We start from the raw sequence: 20,718 nt of genomic DNA, 5'->3' as shown, positions 1-20,718 counted from the left end.
TTTGATGTCAGTGTTTTGCAAACATTTCCACAGGCAGCTACTGTTTATGCCACACTATAAACTTTCCTGTTAACCAGAAACTCTTCTAATTACTTAGTTGAAATGTCTTGAAATCATTTGTTATTGAGATTAAGGTGCCCTTTCTCCTCTCACATCCCAAATTATCCTCACCAAACAGCAGCAGAAGGTCTTAAAGGATTCTGAGACAAAATCGCTTTCCAAAATGTTGGTTAAAGCTGGATTGGAGTGGGCAAAGGGTCCTTTGCTCTTGAGGGGTTGGTGGGAGAACTGATGTAGTGGAAAATTGGCTTTGGCTCCTTCACCTGCATGCTTCTCTCCTAGTTGCCAAATCCCATGGGTGGGTGTGTGTGACAAAGTTGGGGGCAAGGCTGGTTTTGGAATCTGTGTTTTGGGGAGCTCTGCCCTCATGCTGGGGAGCCAGTGCTGGAAAGTGATTCTGAGAAACTAGTAGAAAAGAAGGAAATAGTGATGACAGTTTGTGAAGAAAATGTAAAAGAGAACTAGGATGACGTGCTGAGTCCTTTATTGCATGCATAGCCCAGCCTCTCTCTATGGCAGAGTCCTGAACAGTTATTTCAGTGCTGAGATACGGGATGGTGAAAAGGTTAGATGTGCTTATCTCGGCAGCTAGCACACTGAAGAATCGTTTATCTTTGTATCCTCACTTGGTGTTTAAATTTCTTTCAAAATTATAGTGACATGAAATTAAATGTTTAATTGAACTACTCATTCAAGTGTTTAAAGTTTCAACCATTTTTGTGAATTGAGATTTATTAACTTACCACATAATTCTAGTTCGTCTGTTCATTGCCAACACTTTCCCATGTATGTCTTCAGGAGGAAGCTAAGAATTCTTCTACACCAGAGCCTTTTCTTTCCCCACGAATTCTCCAGTTAATTAGATACTCCCTTCTTTGTACTGTCACACAATACTGTGGTGGCAGTTGTTCTGTGGTGATTGCTCAGTGTCTGATTTCTTTACTGGACTGCGAGCATGTGAACACAAGTATCTTAATTACCTGTGAAGCTTACAAACTTTAATCACTTCATGGTTTAGCCCCAAATGCAGATACTAAGGCAGTGCATCTGTGAGACTTTTGAACTGTGTTTTAATTTAATTTAATTTATTTTATTTTTTGAGTCAGAGTCTTGCTCTGTTGCCTAGGCTGGAGCGCAGTGGTATGAACATGGCTCACTGCAGCCTCAACCACCTGGGCTCAGGTGATCCTTCTGCCTCAGCCTCCCAGGTAGCTGGGACTACATGTGTGTACCACCACACCCAACTAATTTTTTTTACAGGAGAGGTCTTGCTATGTTGCCCAGGCTAGTCTTGAACTCCTGGGCTCAAGCAATCCTCTCACCTTGGCCCCCCAAAGTACTGGAATATTGCATATGTGAGCCACTGTGCCTGGCCACTGAATTGATTTTTTTTTTTTTTTTTTTTGAGTTGGAGTCTCACTCTGTTGCCCAGACTGGAGTGCAGTGGCTGCTCCTGGCCACCGCAGCCTCGACCTGCTGGGCTCCGGCGATCCTTCTACCTCAGCCTTCCAAGTAGCCGGAATTATAGGCATGCACTACCACGCCCGGCTGATTTTTTGATTTATTATAGAGATGAGGTCTCGCTGCCCAGGCGGGTCTGGAACTTCTGGGCTCAGGCAATCCACTCACCTCAGCCTCCCAAAGGCGCGAGATTACAGGCTGAGCCACCGAGCCCGGGTGATCTTTTTTTTTTTTAAAGCAGGATTTATTGAGAGGACAGAAAAGCTCCCAGAGTGGGAGGGGACCCAAGGGGTTGCTCCTGATTTGTTTTTAAACATCCTAGTTATTTTCTAAAAATCTCACTAGAATAAATAAATTATAAAATCAGTACTCATTTTAGAGCATTGAGAGACTTAATGTTGTTTGAGAGAATGAAAATATTTACTTGTGAAATAAGGAAAATAGGAACCTTATTTAAAATGTTGAAAATATTTGATTCGCAAAAAAATTCTGGAGGTGAGCTTGCCTGACCCCATGGATTCGAAACCAGCCTGGCAACTTGGTGAGATCTCATCTCTACAATAAATCAAAAAATTAGCTAGGCATCGGGGCGTGTGCCTGTGGTTCCAGCTACTTGGAAGGCTGAGCAGGAAGGATCGCCTGAGCCTAGCAGGTCAAGGCTGCAGTGGCCGTGAGCGTGCCACTGCACTCCAGCCTAGATAACAGAGTGAGATTCTGACTCAAAAAAAAAAAAAAAAAAAAATTCTGCTACATGGGGAAGTCACGTGAGGAAATTTGGTGATTTACCTTTGAGTAAAAACACTTTTATAAAATACATTATTTTATATTTTATCCAAAAATTAATTTTATAAAATAAAAATGTAATAAAAGTTTTATATAGTATTAAAATTATTGTCTAGTTTGTGTTACAAAATTTTGGTTATTGAAATTTATAGTATAAATGGTGTCCTTGAGTCAATTTACTAACTAATTTAAATGGATATTTTGTTTCATTGGTGTATTAGGTATAATGATTTTGAATTCAAACAGAAAATACCAACTCAAATTGACTTGAACAAGCAGGAAGTTTATAGTCTCTCTTAAGTGGCTGTCCATGTAGTTTGGGTGCCAGAGGTGATTGATACAGACTAAGAGGCTCAATAATATCATTGCAGAAATTTTTTGGAGGGTGTGGGGGTGGGTCATCTCTAGTCTCTGACATTCTATGTTGACCCATCCTCTGACTGTTAGCACCAGATACAACCCTCAGGTATCAGAACAGAACCATCTTTTTATAAAAAATAGAAGAAACCTTTCCCAGAAGTCTCACAGCAGACTTGCTTTCTTACTGATAATAATTGGACCAGTTTGGTTTTCCTAAACCGTTATTGGTAAAATCAATGGATGACTGACTGGCTTAGATTTACCATGTGAGGTGAAATAAATGTTGGGGAGTAAGTCAGATTGTCTCCTGTAATAGGCAAATCTGTGCTGCCTGTGTGCTAATATCAGAATACATTGTAAAATATGGAAATAAAGTGGATTTCATTGCACGTGAGAATAGTTTTATAAGAAAATAAAAACAAATCTCATATATATGTATGAGATTTGGGCATACATACACACATACACTACATTTGTAAAGAATTAAAAATACCACAGCACTTGGTATTTTTTCCTGGTTTTCTAAGATATTAGAGTCAGGTATATGATAACATTTAAAAAATATTTTAGGTTTTACATTATGGATATTACTTTTTTTCTCTTGTCACCATTTCAAATGGTACACCATTTGAAAGTTTATATATGTGGAAAAAAAGAATTCTGAAATAGTTTCAGGAAAGGATATACATTTGTATTTTTATTTCTTTATTTTTATTTGATATTGGTCAGTCAAGAGATAGATAAAATGACAGAATGGCATTGAATGTAGAACTTACATTTTCAAAGGCTTCCCAATAACATCATGAAGCATGAATGAAACAATTCATTTTTTAAATATGGACTAACTAGAGCTTTCACACGAGTTTTTTGGCTGCAACCTATTGGTGGTACAGTTGGTAAGTTGTGAAGAATGTTAAGGTTCAATAAAGGTTGAAGGGGTGTTGCAGATGTTATTCCTCTGTCAAGTTTAGTCATTTGCACACCTGCGACCCTGCCGTCTTCTTTCCACATGCGTAAAAGCTCACGTGGAACCAGACTGCTTCCAGATTCACTTCCTGCTCACTTTGTTCTCTTTTGCACTGTGCTTTTCTGCTGTGTCCTTGCTCTCATTTGTTTAAACCATTTCCACAGAGGAATTTGTTATTGCATATTTTAGATTTTCTTATAAAAAGTGTGGGATCATTGAGATGCCTATTAAAAGATTTTTTTCTTTTCCATTCAACTATAGTTACCATTTCTAAGTTAAAGAGAACCTGGTAAATATGTTCTTTGGGAAATATCAGTGAAGGAGGGACATCTGGAATGTTCTATACAATAATAAAAAATGGAAACAGATGCATAATTGCTACCCTGAAGAAGTCTCTGTTATTAGTAATTTAAAGAAAATTTTATTCTCCTTACCCAAAAGAAAAGGTAAATGTATACTCATAATATTAAATTGTTGAAACTGAAATCAATAGTTTTATATTAGTCATATAGATTTCAGTGAAAAAATCTTACATTTCCAAGAGAAACAATTTTGCCAATAAAATGTAGGAATTAAAATATAGCAGTTTGGCTAAACAGATGTAAGTTCTTTAATTGAAATAATTTATATGTTTAAAACTTACTGTATAATACTGCTTTCAAATGATATAATTATAAAATAAGCCAAAATACTGAATTCTAAAAAAATCTATAGGTTTTTAAGGAAGTATTTTCCTAATATGAAATATCTAATTTGACTCATTAAAAAAATACTGTTTCTGAAATGGCATTTTATGTAACAGGTGTTCTCTTTTTCTCATTTCTAATTCCTCTCTGTGTGTCTCTGGGTGGGTTAGTTGAGACCTGAGCATGAGCAGCAAAAGCACCTCATTTTGCAGGGTAAGAGTTTTAAGGGATAGTTCTTTGGTCTTTCACATTACACAGTGTGATTATGTCATATATAAAGTTTGTATTGCCCTTTGGAAATTTAAATGCTCCTTTAAAAATAAAGTATATATAGCCGGGCACGGTGGTTCAAGCCTGTAATCCCAGCACTTTTGGAGGCCAAGGTGAGAGGATTGCTTGAACCAGCCTGGGCAACTTGGCAAGACCTCATCCTTACAATAAATCAAAAAAATTAGCCGTGTGTGGTGGTGCACGCGTGTAATTACAGCTACCTGGAAGGCTGAATTGGAAGGATCATCAGAAGGTTGAGGCTGCGGTGGCCATGAGCATGCCACTGCACTCCAGCCTGCATGACAGAGTGAGACACCAACTCAAAAAAAAAAAAAAAATTATATATATATACACACACACACATAACATATATCTAGGACTAAGCTCTGTATTTCAGACCTATTATTTATGTTTTCATGCTGTTTGCAAATGACTGCTTTTTAGTAATTCCTCACAAATTCAACAAATATATATGGTATATCTATAATGTGTCAGGCACTGAGGTTAGGCACTCTCTTTCCTAAGAAAGCTTGCTTTTTTAACTTCTGTTAAATGTTCGCTGATGCCTTCTTTCAGAATTAATTTCTTTCTTTCTTTTTTTCCCCTAAGTAATTCATTCTCACTATTTGTGTGGCGGCCAGCTGTGCCGAGTTTCTAATATAGCAGTGTTTGAAAGTAAGCCTCTGTACTGTGATGTGAAAGATTTTAGATATGCATTTACTTTCAGGTGCATCTGTGTGTGTATGTCACTAAAGGGAGGAGGAAGAGAAAAGTTGCTGGATAAAATAACCAGGATGAGTATAAAAGGGACCCTCAAGGCAGTGTGGTATAATGGAGAGATAACTGAAATGTTAGAAGGCATGTTGTTACCTTATTCCACAAGTTGGTGACTCATTTTCTTGCTCCTTCCCTTAGTTAGTCAACTCATGCTGACACAGAAAGAGAAATGCCTGCCATATCAGCATCTCACAAGGTGTTTGTAAACAGCAGATAGGATCATGTGTGAGAAAATATTTTGACCTGAATATACTGAAGTTGTTTCATTCCATTGCCTTAAGCATTTTATTTATCAGTAAATGTGAACAAATAAAGGTGAATCTGTAGTTTTCAGGAATTCAAATTCAAAACGGTATTGAATTTTGCCTGATTTCTAGTTAATTGGATTAATGAAAGAAGCATTGTGTAATCTTGATATTTACTTCACACCCAGAGCTACAAAAATTAGCATTGCAAGAAATGATATACCTGATTAAATGAACAGTTCCTGATCTGAAATTGAGTTGCTAATATTTTATTTGGACAGAAATCATAACATGGTAAGAAGTTGGGTTATTTCCAAGCATAGAATTTTTCCTACTGAAATATATTTTAAGGAAAACAGTTTTTAAAGAGTCCTGTGTAGATTTTTCCACGATGTATTCTACACAGCATGTTAAAATGTTAATTATTGCTCTTTGATTAGAGGATTACAGGATCAAATAATTTTGTTTGATAATGTAAAACATGTTAATTTACTGCGAAACTTTCAGAACTTTTAATATGCTAATGTGTTTAATGAAAATTTAAGAGAGGATACAGAACATGTAGCCTTTTCCAACAGTATTTGAGAATGGATTTTTTTCCCCTTACAGAACATCAATTAATAGCACAATAGGGCATTAGTCTTTACCATGTGGTCCCAGGACTATCAGTTTCATCATCATCTGAGCTGCACCCCAAACCTGCAAACCTGCTGAATTAGACTCAAGGTGGGGCTGAGCGGTCTGTGTTTAACAAGGCTTCCAGGTGGTTCTGGAACCATTGCACTAGGATTTCCAGGAACATAGTTTAAAAAATAAAGATCTAATGATTTTAAAATACGCATGCATTTAACAGAAAGCCGATTCTGAAAGTTTTCTTTCTGAGGGAGCATGAACGTAAGTGTGCTCTTTGTGAGATTCCACCATGGCTTACTGTGGCCAGGGCCAAAAAGTGTGGAAGGTGATGGTGCAGCCCATCAACGTCATCTTCAGATACTTGCAAAACAGATCCCGAATTCAGGTGTGGCTTTATGAGCAAGTGATTATGCAGATAGAGGGCTGTATCACTGGCTTTGATAAGTATATGAACCTTGTATTAGATGATGCAGAAAAGAGTCCCTCTAAAACAAAGTCAAGAAAACAACTGGGTCGGATCATACTAAAAGGAGAAAATATTGCCTTGCTACAAAGTGACTCCAAGCCGGGCTCGGTGGCTCAGCCTGTAATCCCGCGCCTTTGGGAGGCTGAGGTGAGTGGATTGCCTGAGCCCGTGGGTTTGAGACCTGCCTGGGCAGCGAGACCTCATCTCTACAATAAATCAAAAAATTAGCCGGGCGTGGTAGCGCATGCCTGTGATTCCGGCTACTTGGAAGGCTGAGAAGGAAGGATCGCTGGAGCCCAGCAGGTCGAGGCTGCGGTGGCCGGGAGCGACCACGGCCCTCCAGTCTGGGAGACAGAGTGAGACTCCAACTCAAAAAAAAAAACAACAAAGTGACTCCAACTAGAAATGATCATTGAAGTGAGAAATTGTTGAGAAGGCAATATCATTTGTTTTTTATTTAGGTGTCCTTTGTTTGGAGTATAGTTCTAAAACATTTGTTCATATTGTTTTGATTATCCTTATGTTATTACAAGATGACAGTAAATGCTGTGGGATTATTTTTATGGAAAAAAAAAGAAAACCATTCTATTCTGACTGGCTATATTTAGTTCTCAAATTTTTATGCTGATGTTTGTTTGTGTATGTAACTGTCAAAGACAAAAAAAATGCATTCTTGTCAAGTAGAATAGGTGTGGTAGAATGAAAAAGGTGTTGAAAGTGTATGATTTAGGATTTAGCAAAAGTAGAGTGGTTTAGTTTGTTATGTAGTTGATCATGCCTACCACACCCTGACTGTACTTCAGATTTACACTTGTGTCAGTTAAAGAAGTGTGTGCTTACAATTGATGAATTAGAAAGTAGAATTCCTGAAGATTTTAATTTTCAAAAGGAGATGTGCTTTTTTCTTAAGCTTCCTCTCTCAGCTTATTCTAGTAGGTCATAATTTCCTTATGATGTTGCTCTTATGAAATTCTTTCAACTTTTATTTATTGGGTGCTTAGCAGGGGCTTGGTAGACACTGTGCTGGGTGCTGAACCCACACTGGTAAATGCAAGGAGTGCTGATCCTCACAGAACTTGTAGTGTGTAAGAAGGTAGAACCAAGGAGACAATTTCCTGAAGAGAGGGGTGCTCTGGTGAGAAAGTCCAAGGTGCTGAGGGAAAAAGTGGGTACAGAATCCAGATCTTGTGGATTACAGCTGGTTTCTCAGAGGAATTACTGTAATGTGATAGATGCAGTTTATTATATTGCACAGTGATTGGCTTGAAAAACGGCACAGGAATATCTTAACACGTTTCTAAATTTGGGAAGGAAAAGCAGTGCTTAGTTTGGAAGCAGCTCTGAGCAGTAGGCAGTTCTTTATGCAGATAAAATTTAGTGCATCCATCTTTTGAAGGAAGAGTTTGAGGGAAAAAAAGACCATAATTGTCCTGAATTTTTAGAAAATTGGAAGTGAAACTTAATAAGTACATAATATGAAGTTATTCTTGCCAGTTCTGATAAGTAATTTATTTAGACCATGATAAGAAAGAATGTTTATGTTGAATAAATAACTCTTGCATGTATTTGTTTTAATTAATTAATTAATTAATCATAGATTCAGGGGGTACACATGCGTATTTGTTACATGGACATATTGTGTAGTGGGGATTGGGTCTCAGGTGGCCCATTCCCCAGGTGGTGAACATTGTGTCCCCTAGGTAGCTTCTGAGCCCCAATCCCTCTCACTCCTCCTCCTTTGTTATTGTTCCCAGTATCTATTATTTTTGTCCTTGTGACTGTTTAGCTTTCCATATGAGTGACAGCATGCAGTGTTTGGTTTTATGTTTCTGAGTCAGTATAATTAGGATGATCTTCTCCAGCTCCATCCATGTTGTTGCAAAGGATATGATTTCATTCTTTTTTATGATTGAGTAGTATTCTATGGTATATACACCACATTTTCATTACTCACTGATTGGTTGATGGGCATTTAGGTTAATTCCACAGCTTTGCAATTGTGACAGACTTAGAAAAATATAGTATTAGAAATATTCTTGCTATTAGAATATTTTTCACTTAAAACCTTCAGGAAAGTTAATGTGTTAACATGGTGTTTGATTATAGAATATAGACCTCTACCTATATATGTGTTTATGTACTTCAGTATATTTAAACCATATTTTGTCAATACAACTATTCTTAGTTTTTAAATTTTAATATTTAAGATTTTTTGGCCACTAGTTTTGTTTTTTTGTGTGTGTGGTTTTTTTTGAGTCAGAGTTTTACTCTGTCACCCAGGCTGGAGTTCAGTGGCATGATCACAGCCACCGCAGCCCCAACCTGCTGGGCTCAAGCAGTCCTTTTGTCTCAACCTCCCAAGTAGCTGGAATCACAGGTGTGCACTACATGCCTGGCAACATTTTTGATTTATTGTAGAGGTAAGGTCTCACCGAGTTGCCCTGGCTGGTCTCAAATCCCTGGGCTCAGCAGTCCTCTTGCCTCCACCTCCCAAAGTGCTGGGACTACAGACGTGAGCCACTGCACCTGACCTGGTCACTAGTTTTCATTAATTAGCATTATAGATGGGATTTAATTCTATATAGTGTATACTTTTAGATTCTCCCTTCCTTCCCCCCTTTTAAACTCTTTCAGACATTGTTATTACTGGGGTGGTCTTTGGGAAAATTTACCTCTAGATATTGTCATAGTGTCTGAAATAGTAGATGTGGATTTTAATATAGTAAATAAAAAAAGTATAAATTACTGTTTTTGGGTTTACCATTGGAGGGAAACACAGTCACGTGCTCCGTAATGATATTTCGGTCAGTGACAACCACATACATGACTGGTCTCATAAGAATGTAGCTGAAAAATTCCTATCGCCTAATGATGTCACAGCCATCATAATGTTGTAGCTTAACATGTGTTTGTGGTGCTGCTGGTATAACAAGTCGGCACTGCCAACTGTATTAAAGTATAGCCCTACAGTTATGTACGGTATATCATAATACTTGATAATGATATAAATGATTATGTTTATGTATTATAAATACTATGATAAATATCATATACTGATATAGTAAATAAACATATGCTATATATTGTAATATACTTTTTTTTTTTTGAGTTGGAGTCTCACTCTGTCACCCAGGCTGGAGTGTAGTGGCACACTCATGGCCACCCCAGCGTTGACCTGCTGGGCTCTGGCGATCCTTCTGTTTCAGCCTTCCAGGTAACCAGAACTACAGGCACACGCTAACATGCCTGACTAATTTTTGATTTATTGTAAAGACGAGGTCGCCAAGTTGCCCAGGCTGGTCTCGGACCCGCAGACTCAGGCAATCTTCTTGCCATGGCCTTCCAAAGTGCTGGGATTACAGGTTAAGCCACCTAGCCCGGCCTGTACTACACTTTTAAACCATTATTTTAGAGTATCCTCCTTCTATTTGTTAAAAATAAAAGTTAACTGTAAAGGTAGTATAGTGTAGTAGTTAGGAGCAAAAATGTCAAAGTCACATTGCTTGGGTCAGATCCCCACTCTGCACTACAATTGAGCAAGTCATTTATCTTTTCTCTGCATTTCTGAGTTTTCTCATCTTTCAAATGTAGGCATAAATAGTGTGTACCTCATAGGGTAGTTATGAGAAGAACAAATTTTTTATTAACACAAAGTTCCTAGACTGGTCCCTGACACATGGTAGATGATCAGCAAATATTATTAATGATCATATTTCATTTGATCTTCAGTAGTCTTTTGTTGTTCTTAGGGTGAAGAAAAATCTTTAACAAGGCTCATAAAATAGCCTGTTATCTGGCCATCACTTTTCTCCACACTTTTTTTTGGGGGGGCGGGTTGGAGTCTCACTCTGTCGCCCAGGCTGGAGTGCAGTGGCACGCCCATAACCACTGCAGCCTCGACCTGCTGGACTCAGGCAATCCTTCTGCCTCAGCCTTCCAAGTAGCTGGAACTACAGGCACATGATACCATGCCTGGCTAGTTTTTTGATTTTATTGTAGAAACAAGGTCTCACCATGTTGCTCAGGCTGTTCTGGAACCTGGGGCTCAGGCAATCCTCTCACCTCGGCCTCCCAAAGTGCAGGGATTACAGGACTGAGTCACCGTGCCTGGCCTCACATTTTTTTTTTTTCCTGAACTGTTTAAGCTCTTTTCCATCTTTGGGGAATTTATTATCTCTTCTGAAATATTCTCTTCCTCATTCTTCCTTGACCAACTGATTGTTTCCTCATGGTTCAGATTTGAGCAAAACATCACAGCCTAATCTTTCTAAATATTCCCACCAGCTCTTGACACACCCCTCCCACCGAAATTAAATGCTGTCATTCTGTTACTGGCTATGTTCCTCATAGAATTTTAACAATGTAGCGAAATAACTGAGATGTTTGTTGTCTTTTCACACCAGAGCCAGAATTGTTATAGACCCAGAATTATTTTTAGCACATAATAGGCACAGCATAATTTGGTGAGTCTGTGAGAGAGTTAGGTAATTATAAATGAATGAAACGCCCTATGGACACTTGGGTATTATAAGTACAGATACTGGATACTCCTGATACCTGAGATTAGACATTTTTGATTATTCTTGAAACTTGAAAAGGTAAATGCTTCACTGTATATTGGCATACTTCAGAACTACCTGTACAGAGTATGATGTTTGGTTTCATTGATTAATTGTATTTTAAAAAATATTAAAAAAAATTTTGTAAATTGTGCTAAACTGATTAGAAGTATTATTGTGCTTGAAATCTGCTTATCATAGTCTAGATATTGCCAGTCATTTCCTGTTATACCTGATCATTTACATATTGCCAACATGAACAACTTCCCCAGACTGCTATGGGGCTATAAGAGGCTCAGTTCCCTCAGTCTGTGTGTGCATCTACAGGTGACCATCTGAAGCAGTTGCCTGTAGGAAGCCATTGAGAATCAGGACAAGTTGAACACCCAGGCTCCTGTATGAACTTTGCAAGTACAGATTTGTGTGGGGGACAGATCAGTTCCATTAGGTTGACTTTCACAATATGTCTGTCTTCCTTCTTTCTTTCCTACCCCTTTTCTTTCTTCTACTCGTTCCTTTTTTCTTCCCTACTTTCCTATATTTCTCCTCTTTTTTCCTCCTCCTCCAACTTTGCATACTTGAAAACCTCTCCCTGCCCCCGCTTTGGTTTGAAAAGTCCAGCAAGGCTTTTCCCCTCTCTTTTAAACTCTTGGTGTGTATGTGTGAATGTACATGATATTTTACTGTCTAATTACTTGGTTCCTTTAAAATTGGAACTGCTGTCTTCTCTGTGTTGAGCATCCCAGGGCCCTTGAGCACCTTTCCTGTGGACCTTCTGAGTCTTTGACATAGACAGTGAAAAACTGATAGATGTTAAACTCGTTCAAAGACATTAAATTCCTGTTTCACTAGGCGATTAAGGTTTGGCATAGAAGATGAAATTCTATAGTTCAGAACCTTATGAACCAGAACCAGTAAAATGGTTTACCAGAATGGGAATGTTTTACACTTTCTGGATCACTGATTATCCAGCACAGAAAGTTCAGCATCACCAACACTCAACAGTAGCAGCTCTTCTATATCTAACTCTGAAAGGGAAATGGCAGAGCCTACTTTAGATTTACTAATAATAAACATTTAATAATAAGAGCTGATATATTAAATTTTGCCCTCCGATTGAACCCAACTACTATTAAGAATGAAGTTGACATTAAAATCTCACAGGAATCTGAATATTGTTCAGTTTGTGCTTTTTTTAAAATGTGAGAATAGCCTTTATTTTTTATTTATTTTTGAGTTGGAGTCTCACTCAGTCACCCAGACTGGAGTGCAGTGGCCGCTCCCGGCCACCGCAGCCTCGACCTGCTGGGCTCTGGCAATCCTTCCGCCTCAGCCTTCCAAGTAGTTGGAACTACAGGTGCATGCTACCACTCCCGGCTAATTTTTGATTTATTGTAGAGGTGAGGTCTCGCCAAGTTGCCCAGGGGAGTCTCGAACCTGCGGGCTCAGACAATCCACTCACCTCGGCCTCCCAAAGTGCTGGAATTACAAGTTGAACCACGGAGCCTGGCTGGAAATATCCTTTAAAGATGGGGAATAGTCTTTTCACTTTGATGGGACATTTGAAAATCATTAACTTATATAGTTTCTGGGCCCTTTTAGGAAGGCATACAGATTTTATTGTTTGTCTGAGTCATCTTTGGTTGTGTATATAGTCATATAGATCTGTCTATAAGGTGCTTTAATTTTCTGCAGAACAGCGTGAGTTATCCTTACAGCATTTTTAATTAATTAATATTTATTTGCTTAAAGCATTTTTTAAAGAGATGGAAAGTTTCCTGTTTTGCATAGGCTATACTCAAACTCCTGGGCTCAAGTGATCCTTCCACCTCAGCCTCCTAAGTAGCTGGGACTACAGGCATGTGCCACTGTGCCTGGCTGTCAGGAATTTTTAAAATGTAAGTTATGATTTGTTGACTTTTTTTTGGCAGCAGTATGCACAGAAGTCTTCAGCTACAAAGTCATGCTAACAGTTTGTCTGAAATTTTCTTATAGGAATGCCTTTTACAAATTGACCATGTAATAAGGTTAATAAATATTCAGGATTGCATTGAATGATACCAGTTGGCAAAAACATTTTATACTTTCAGTGACAGTCTCTTTGGTGATAAGCAAATGTAGCTTGAAAGATGCCATAACATATTTTGGATTCCAATTTATACTGAAAGCATTTATTAAGTGTAAGGTTTGTAAACCTCTACTATTTAAAGATTTTATCTCCTAAGACTATGACCGTTTTTATTCAAAAGTGAGATTACCAGCCACTAAGAAGCCATCATGTTTTCAATTTATGGTAGTTAATCTGATAGCAGTGAAAATACTTGTAAATAAAGTGGTTTCAGCAATATTTCCTGGTATAGAGTCTAATCTTACTTTAGGGGAAGTCTCCTTAGTGAGCTACTTAAAGGAGATGACTGCTGGACAAGTAGAAAGACAGTATTGTAATAATTACTCACATGTAGTCCTCAGCAAAGAAACTGCTTAGTTAGGCGCTCTGTGCAACAGAGAAATAAAAGGTATTACACTTGGTTTTCAAAAAACATGATTTAATTTACTGAGTAAATTGGTTTTATGGGCACATGGTACAGAACTCAAAAGCTGCAAAAGTAAACACTCTTTCCTCCTACTCTGCTCAGATGTCATTCTCAGAGACAATTACTGGGACCAGATTCTTGTTATCCATCCAGAGAGAGTCTATATGTGTATAATTCTTGTTTTTAGATACAAATTGGAGTAGCTATATATAGTTCTGCATCTTGCTGTCACTTAATGCATCTTGTCAGTCATTCCATCTTCATATATGTAAAACTGCATCATTCTTTTTCTTTTTTTTTTTTTTTTGAGGTAGGGTCTCACTCTATTGCCCAGACTGGTGCAATGGCATGCTTACGGCCACCCCAGTGGTGACCCGCTGGGCTCAGGTGATCCTTCTGCCTTAGCCTTCCAAGTAGCCGGAACTACAGACACATCATTCTTTTAAGTGCTGCACACAATTACAGTGATGGGCATAATGGAATATGTTTGGTTTTTCCAGTCATTTGCTATTTGCATACGTGTGTGCACAGATCTGCAGGGACATTTTCAGAGCATAGAGATTGTTGAGTTTACACTACAGAGCTTGTTCCACTTTCCATACCCATGCACCTGCTTTCCTACTAGTGATGATATCGAACTCTTTAACACTTGCAAAGCTGGCAGAGAAAAAAATACTATCTAGTTGATTTTTACTTTGAAATTCTCTTATGAGAGAGGTTCAGCATCTTTTTATTTACTTAAAAACCACTTATGTTAGATTTTTGGGTAAAATACTTGCCCATATTGATTACTTCTTGTGAATTATTGGTCTTTGGTCTTTTTGTAGGAGCTTTTTGGTCTAATTTTTAAAGGAGCTTTTGGTCTTAAGAGCTTATAATATATTAGTGAAAAACAGTCATTTTTGATAATTTGAAAATATTTTACTTAATTTGTATTTTGACTTGATTTATGACTTTTTTTGGGCCCAAAAGCCTGAGTAGTATATTTTCCTCTGTGTTAACACTTTAAAAATTCTTTACCATCATAACTTATTTCATACTCAAAAAACTAGATTTAAAAACCATGAAGAGAAAGTAACTTGCCTAAAGTCTCACAGTTGAACTAGTCTGACTCATGGCTTGCCCTCTTCCGCCCTCTCCTAAACTGCTGACATTTACTTTTTCTTAAAGACCAAAAATGTCATGTTTCTGATAATTTTTAATTAAAATATTTTAATTTCTTTTAAAAATGAAAATGGATTCACTGTCCACTTCAGAGTAAAACTGATGCTCATTTGTTCTTATGGTAGAAAAACATTTTTATATTTAGCTATTGATATTTGAGGCAAGGCACATTAGGCATGCAAGAGAGGTGATGTTTGTAGAAAGTAGAACATTTTAGATTATTTTTTTGTGTCTGAAAAAATAAGAATGCTTATTGTGGTTGGATTTTAGATGAACTGTAAATGTGAGACTGTTTAGGAATATCCTTGGCAGCACAGAACCCTAAAGCAGGCTGCAGTACATAGATATTGAGTCATGTTTTTAGGGGATTCCTGACTTTGGAAAGGTGGGCAAAAGCCCTGCACCTGTCCAGGTACTTTAGGTCTCTGTTACTTCTTCCTGGATAAGACTATTATTGAGCAAGACCTTTTGTGACTAGTTGATTGTTTTGTCTTTTTGCTTGTTTGTTTTTTGTAGATATGGGCTTTCACTATGTTGGTTGCCCTGGCTGGACTCATAGCTCACTTCAACCTGGTACTCCTGGGTTCAGGAGATCCTTCTGCCTCAGCTTCCCAAGTAGCTGGGACTATAGGCATGCACCACTATGCCCAGATAATTTTTGTGTGTATGTGTGTGTGTGTGTGTTTTTTTCCTTTTGTAGAGATGGATCTTGCTGTGTTGCCCAGGATGATCTCAAACTACTGGGCTCGAGAGATCTTCCTGCTTTGGCCTCCCAAAGTGCTGGGATTACAGGTACAAGTCACTGTGTCTGATCTATTTTCTGCCTTAAATGTACAAAACTTGTTATTAGAAAGACACTGCCTTTTCCATGCTTGCAATTTTAACAAATTTGCTTTCTTAAAAAAAGTTAAATTTGCAGTCAAGTTTTATGGATGCTACAATAGAAATTAGTAAATTGTAGAATGACTCACAGAGGAGGCAGTAGACAATTCTACCATGGAAGGGAAATGAAGGCAGGTAGGAAAAGGCTTTGTGGATAAGGTGACACCTAAATGAAATCTTAGCGGGGGATGGAGAGGAGGAAGCAGCATTACACAAATAAGAAGTTCTGAGAGCAAAGACACCAAAGAAGGGGATGCATGTCTAAGGGGGTGCAGGTGGCCCAGAGAAAAGAAGACACAGTCAAGAGCTGAAACTGGCCACCTCTCGGTGCAGTAGAAACAATGCAGGCCATGTATGTAATTTCAGTATTTGGTAGCCGCATTACAAAAAGTAAAAAAGAAACAGGTGATGTTTATTATAATAATTTGTCCAAGCAGAAAAATTAGGTTGATGTTGGGATAGATGGTATGATATGGGATTATTATTATTTTTAAATTTGTTAATGAAGGGACTTAAGAATGCTTTAGGCTAGAAAGGAGGATTCAGAAGAATAAATGAAGGCTAGATAAAAAAGACCAACTAGGGTAGTAAAGATGGAGATACAGGTCTTGACTGGCAGAGAGCACAAATTTTCCTCTGAAATGAGGAGGGAGGTAAGGGAGGGCAGGTGAAGGTTCGTGTCTGGGTATAGCTTTTGGAAGTTCAGGGAAAATTAAAAATGCATTCTTTTTTCCTTTTAAAATTTTATTTAATTAATTAATTTATTTAAATTTTTTCCCTGTTACTTCTCCCTCTTGTGCCTGTCAGAATTTTTATTTTACAAGTCAGGATTGGGTACATAAATGGTTTAGGTGCAGGTGAAATTTTGTGCCTTCCATTGGTCCCCACTTTGTCTGGATTAGGATCAGTCACCCTTTTTGATGTTATATACCCACCCTGTTCCCTGGCAGTGTCCCGCTACTGCCAATCCCTTTTTTGTAGTGTTATGATAGGTGTTCAGAGTCCACTTATGGGTGAGAACATGTGGTACACAGTGGTTTCTATGATAGATCAGAGTAGGATAGACTCCAGATCCATTCAGATTGCTGCAAAGTTCATAATTTTATTCTTCTTTATGGCTGCGTAGTATTCCATCATGTATATATACCACATTTTTAAAAAAATCTAGTCCTGTATCTGTGGACAGTACAGTTGGTCCCATGTTTTTGTTATTGTAAATAGGGTTGTGATACACGTGTGTGCAGGCATCTTTTTTTCAGAATAATTTGAGCTCTTCCAGGTATATTCTCAGAAGGGAGATTTCTAGTTCTTTTAGAAACCACCACACTGTTTTCTATAGAGTTTGAATTAGTTTGCATTCCCACCAACAGTGTAGAAGCCTTCCCTTTTCTCCACGTCCTCTCCATTATCTATTGTTTTTTGAAAAATGCATTCTTAAATACAGCTTTTCATGAAGAAAAGAACAACTGGAGTGTATCTGTGTTAATTTTCCCCTTTGATAATAGCATTAATTAATTCTTTACACTGAAGAAGTGGCCTGTGATTCTGAAGGCTGTAGAGTATAGACGGTAAGAAATGTCACTAGAGAAACAAATGCAGCTTTGTTCAGATTTTGGTGGGGGATTCAGGACTGACTTTGCCATAGATAGCATCTTGGAGATTGATGGGAATTCTTGATGTGAAGCATAAAGTAATAATGGGGGTGAGGAGGAGGAATAGTGTGTGGGGAAAGCGACTCTGACTTGAGTAATAGAAAAGACTGGTAGATAATAAAACCTTTGCTCCCTTGCCTTAAGTCAGTGTATTTTTTTGATAATTTCTTTTCTTGAAAATATCAGTTCCATGTTACAGAAAATGCATTGCATCTCAGGCTTTCTAAACAATAAAAGAAATGTATTGACTCATAAAAATAAAAAAGTGTGGAGTACCATGCCAGGCAAGTTTTGATAAGAGGTTCAGGATGCCACGGGATCCAGCTGAGTCTTCTGAGGTCTTCTGACTCTGCCCTGCTGCATCTATTCCACCCGAGGCAGGATGTCCTCATTGCCTCCCATCTTCCTGAAGGATCATCCATAGCCAGGACCAAGAGCATTTGCCCAGAAATTCTGGTGAGAGTGCTGAAACTCACTCAGATCAGATGACAGCTAAATTGCAGACTTCATCCCTGGGCCCAAAATGGAGTTAGGTTCCCTGAGATCACACGTCTCCTCAGTGGAAACTAGAGCTTGTTAGGAAGTGGGAAAACAGATGCTGAGGATACAGTCAGGAGTTCCCCCACAGTACCGCTGGGACTGGAGCATGAACACATGCCCTGGGGACCTTGGCCAAATAACTGACTCATTTACATCTCCTGTTTTATTTTTAATACTAATTATAATTTTACATTGTTTTTCATAATACACCTTAGTGTAAAGCAAGAATTCCTTTTAATCTTTGAGTAAAATGAATGATCCAAAGCTGTAGTTTAACCTGTGACTTCAGACATCCCCTGGTACTAGGAGATAAGTAGAAACAAGTCTTAAATAATCTTAACCTAGTGGACTCTTTAACATAAACACATATTTGGTGCATAAAATAATAGAGCACTGAAAAATATTTATGATATACTATTTCCTAGATATTATTTAATAAAATATCTATTTTAAGGATAAAGTCTCCATTATTCAGTTTTATTTACAACTATACACAGTCTTTGGGATTAATCAGTTCTTGGATATTAATAATCATAGTAAAAATATCTGAAGATAATTTTTTTTAACATGCTTTTTACCCAATCCCATTCAATATATCCGTGAATATGTTTAGTATCTGTAATTGTGCTGCAGGACAATTTAAAAACTGGAATTGAACTCTTAACCTCAGGTTTCCTCTGAGATAATTAGAGGATAAAAAATAGCCAAGAGAAAAAAAATCTATTTCTCTTCAATAATAAAAATACCTCACAGTACTGTTCAGTACTTTCAAGATACAATGATATTTTCATTTACAAACACACACAATGTATACATGTATATTTTTTGTAAATAGGGTTAGCCATTTACTGTGACACCCAGATTTCATGAAACATGGATCATAAAGGAAATCTCTTGGTTATTCTTAAGCAAGAATAGGACATAGTATCTGTCAGGCCCTGTTTTAATGTTTAAAACATATAATCACATTTAATACTTATATTAACTCTGGAAAAAGTCAAGATCCAGTGTAATTAAATAACTTGCCCAATGTCACATAGCTAATAAAGTTAAGCTGGAGAACCCTGGAAGCTTGATTCTGGGATCCACTATCTTAGCTACACACTGTGTTGATTCCTGCTTACTCTGTTAATAAAAAGTAAGCTTTTGCCAGGTAAATCTATGGAAATTTATTATCAAAGCAATTTGTGGCGATAATGTTCATAGACTTTCCTAGTTTGAAAGTGCAGAGCCAACCCTATGTTTGAGCTCTGCCATCAGAGCAGGCTATTTCCCAGAAGCTCACATCTGTGTGATACCTTTTGAAGTCATGCTTCACTGGGTCTTTGATGTGTTTCTTCTACCCAGGTTCCTTTCAGGTGTCTAACTTCAAATGAATGGTAATGGTTCCATTCTTCAGTGATAGCATAATGGAACTAGGGTTATTTTATCCTTGTTGTTATGTTGGTCATAATATGCTGCATTTTTAGAGAAATTTAACCTAATATAGGATATTGGGTTTCAATATTTATCTTTTGGTTGTTATTTTATGTGTTTAGTCCATTCAGTGACAAATTTGCAACTTTAAAAAATGTTTTTGGAAACAGGAACTGCTCTATTCAAAATAGGTATAGTAAATGAATTTCATTTTTGTTTTGGTAAGCAATGACGGGATGAAGAGCTTTAAGAATCATTTCCTTGTTCCACCTTGAGATGCAGCTCACCTTTACCACCTTTATTTTGGGTATTCACCTCATGCTTTGGTCAGTTTTGTAATGCACTTCCAGCTTCATGGGTGGCCTGGGCTGCAGCCCTAAAGCAGAAACTTTGAAGAAATGTTCCATGTAAAAATAAACTTTCAAAGTTGCATTTAGAGAGACAGAGTAGAATGGTGGTTACCAGGTTCTGGAGTGTGAGGGAGATGGGGGGATGTTAGTCAAAGGGTACAGACTTTAAAAGTATTCTCATCACAAAAAAAGGTTAAAGAAGAAACCTAGTACCTTTCTATTTTGGATCATCTGTTTTTCGGGGTGGAGCATCTACTTTGATTCTTCTTGCATTGTGTCTTGCTCTTTCTTGGCCCTGTTTTTTTCTATTGTAGATTCAAGAAATAGAAGCTAATCTCAAGGAATATGAATTAATTGGAAAAATTCAGGTGGCTCAGAGGAAGAGTAAGGCAATGAGGTTTTAAGATTGGAACCAATTGCCTGTTTACCTGAGTGTCTAGAAATCCTACAAGTGGATGACTTCCCTCTGTTCACGATTACATTATCTGGGAGAAAGTGAGGGAATATCCAAGCCATTTTCTCACCGGACCCTGTCTCCATGCTAGAGGGAGTATACATACAGTATAGAGGAGCTTGATGCAGAAGATTGGCGATGGGATGTTGGTGAGCACTCTCCATCTCTGCTGTTCTCTCTGTCTCTCATTCTCTCTCTTCTTGGATTTCATACACTCTTGGGGCATAGGCAGTTTAATGTAGGATTTTGCTCTGGGGAAGAAAGACTTGCTGGAAAAAAAGTAGTGGCTCTGGATTTCAAATCAATTTCATATTGATCGCTGAATAATTCTCAGTGAGTCATGTTTTTTACTTATCAGGAATGCAAACTGATAAGATGAATGAGTGTCGCTGAGGGGATAATGGTGGGCCAAAACTTAGCAGCCATATATTTCACCCGGGTCCTTTATGGAAAATCCAG

At 37.8% G+C, this 20,718-nt stretch overlaps 1 pseudogene; it reads left to right on the top strand.

Moving 5' to 3' along the window:
• Positions 1-6,526: 6,526 nt before the first annotated feature.
• Positions 6,527-20,209, top strand: LOC110596716 (annotated as a pseudogene).
• The last annotated feature ends 509 nt before the right edge of the window (positions 20,210-20,718 follow it).

Source organism: Carlito syrichta, unplaced genomic scaffold (genome assembly GCF_000164805.1).
Source record: "Carlito syrichta isolate Samal-C Ts95f unplaced genomic scaffold, Tarsius_syrichta-2.0.1 Scaffold312838, whole genome shotgun sequence".
NCBI lineage: Eukaryota > Metazoa > Chordata > Mammalia > Primates > Tarsiidae > Carlito > Carlito syrichta.
This window is presented reverse-complemented; position numbering and strand designations above follow the sequence as displayed.